Source organism: Phaseolus vulgaris, chromosome 9, assembly GCF_051622355.1.
Source record: "Phaseolus vulgaris cultivar YP4 chromosome 9, ASM5162235v1, whole genome shotgun sequence".
In the NCBI taxonomy this organism is placed as follows: Eukaryota; Viridiplantae; Streptophyta; class Magnoliopsida; order Fabales; family Fabaceae; genus Phaseolus; species Phaseolus vulgaris.
In genome coordinates this window covers 1,062,501-1,065,000 of record NC_143506.1, presented here as the reverse complement: position 1 = coordinate 1,065,000, position 2,500 = coordinate 1,062,501, and positions in this window count along the sequence as shown.

The following is a 2,500-nucleotide window of genomic DNA, read 5'->3' as shown; positions in this document are numbered from 1 at the left end:
CACAAATGCCTTCAAAGTGATGTGGGAGAAGTTTGGGATCAAAAGGAATTGATCTTGACATGGTTGGTGCATAGCCAAGTTCATGATTTTGGTGTTTTGGCTTGATTTTGTGGCTTGGTGGTGATTTTGGTGAAAAACGAAAATCATGGTTTTGGAAAAGTGGCTGGACTCAATCCTCACAAATGCCTTCAAAGTGATGTGGGAGAAGTTTGGGATCAAAAGGAATTGATTTTGACATGGTTGGTGCATAGCCAAGTTCCATGATTTTGGATTTTTGGCTTGATTTTGTGACTTGGTGGTGATTTTGGTGAAAAACGAAAATCATGGTTTTGGAAAACTGGCTGGACTCAATCCTCACAAATGCCTCCAAAGTGATGTGGGAGAAGTTTGGGATCAAAAGGAATTGATCTTGACATGGTTGGTGCATAGCCAAGTTCATGATTTTGGATTTTTGGCTTGATTTTGTGGCTTGGTGGTGATTTTGGTGAAAAACGAAAATCATGGTTTTGGAAAAGTGGCTGGACTCAATCCTCACAAATGCCTTCAAAGTGATGTGGGGGAAGTTTGGGATCAAAAGGAATTGATCTTGACATGGTTGGTGCATAGCCAAGTTCATGATTTTGGTGTTTTGGCTTGATTTTGTGGCTTGGTGGTGATTTTGGTGAAAAACGAAAATCATGGTTTTGGAAAAGTGGCTGGACTCAATCCTCACAAATGCCTTCAAAGTGATGTGGGAGAAGTTTGGGATCAAAAGGAATTGATTTTGACATGGTTGGTGCATAGCCAAGTTCCATGATTTTGGATTTTTGGCTTGATTTTGTGACTTGATGGTGATTTTGGTGAAAAACGAAAATCATGGTTTTGGAAAACTGGCTGGACTCAATCCTCACAAATGCCTTCAAAGTGATGTGGGAGAAGTTTGGGATCAAAAGGAATTGATCTTGACATGGTTGGTGCATAGCCAAGTTCATGATTTTGTGACTTGGTGGTGATTTTGGTGAAAAACGAAAATGTTGGTTTTGGAAAATTGGCTGGACTCAATCCTCACAAATGCCTCCAAAGTGGTGTGGGAGAAGTTTGGGATCAAAAGGAATTGATCTTGACATGGTTGGTGCATAGCCAAGTTCATGATTTTGGTGTTTTGGCTTGATTTTGTGGCTTGGTGGTGATTTTGGTGAAAAACGAAAATCATGGTTTTGGAAAAGTGGCTGGACTCAATCCGCACAAATGCCTTCAAAGTGATGTGTGAGAAGTTTGGGATCAAAAGGAATTGATCTTGACATGGTTGGTGCATAGCCAAGTTCATGATTTTGGATTTTTGGCTTGATTTTGTGGCTTGGTGGTGATTTTGGTGAAAAACGAAAATGTTGGTTTTGGAAAACTGGATGGACTCAATCCTCACAAATGCCTTCAAAGTGATGTGGGAGAAGTTTGGGATCAAAAGGAATTGATCTTGGCATGGTTGGTGCATAGCCAAGTTCCATGATTTTGGTGTTTTGGCTTGATTTTGTGGCTTGGTGGTGATTTTGGTGAAAAACGAAAATCATGGTTTTGGAAAACTGGCTGGACTCAATCCTCACAAATGCCTTCAAAGTGATGTGTGAGAAGTTTGGGATCAAAAGGAATTGATCTTGACATGGTTGGTGCATAGCCAAGTTCATGATTTTGGATTTTTGGCTTGATTTTGTGGCTTGGTGGTGATTTTGGTGAAAAACGAAAATGTTGGTTTTGGAAAACTGGCTGGACTCAATCCTCACAAATGCCTTCAAAGTGATGTGGGAGAAGTTTGGGATCAAAAGGAATTGATCTTGGCATGGTTGGTGCATAGCCAAGTTCCATGATTTTGGTGTTTTGGCTTGATTTTGTGACTTGGTGGTGATTTTGGTGAAAAACGAAAATCATGGTTTTGGAAAACTGGCTGGACTCAATCCTCACAAATGCCTTCAAAGTGATGTGGGAGAAGTTTGGGATCAAAAGGAATTGATCTTGACATGGTTGGTGCATAGCCAAGTTCATGATTTTGTGACTTGGTGGTGATTTTGGTGAAAAACGAAAATGTTGGTTTTGGAAAAGTGGCTGGACTCAATCCTCACAAATGCCTTCAAAGTGATGTGGGAGAAGTTTGGGATCAAAAGGAATTGATCTTGACATGGTTGGTGCATAGCCAAGTTCATGATTTTGGTGTTTTGGCTTGATTTTGTGGCTTGGTGGTGATTTTGGTGAAAAACGAAAATCATGGTTTTGGAAAAGTGGCTGGACTCAATCCTCACAAATGCCTTCAAAGTGATGTGGGAGAAGTTTGGGAGCAAAAGGAATTGATCTTGACATGGTTGGTGCATAGCCAAGTGCCATGATTTTGGATTTTTGGCTTGATTTTGTGACTTGGTGGTGATTTTGGTGAAAAACGAAAATGTTGGTTTTGGAAAACTGGCTGGACTCAATCCTCACAAATGCCTTCAAAGTGATGTGGGAGAAGTTTGGGATCAAAAGGAATTGATCT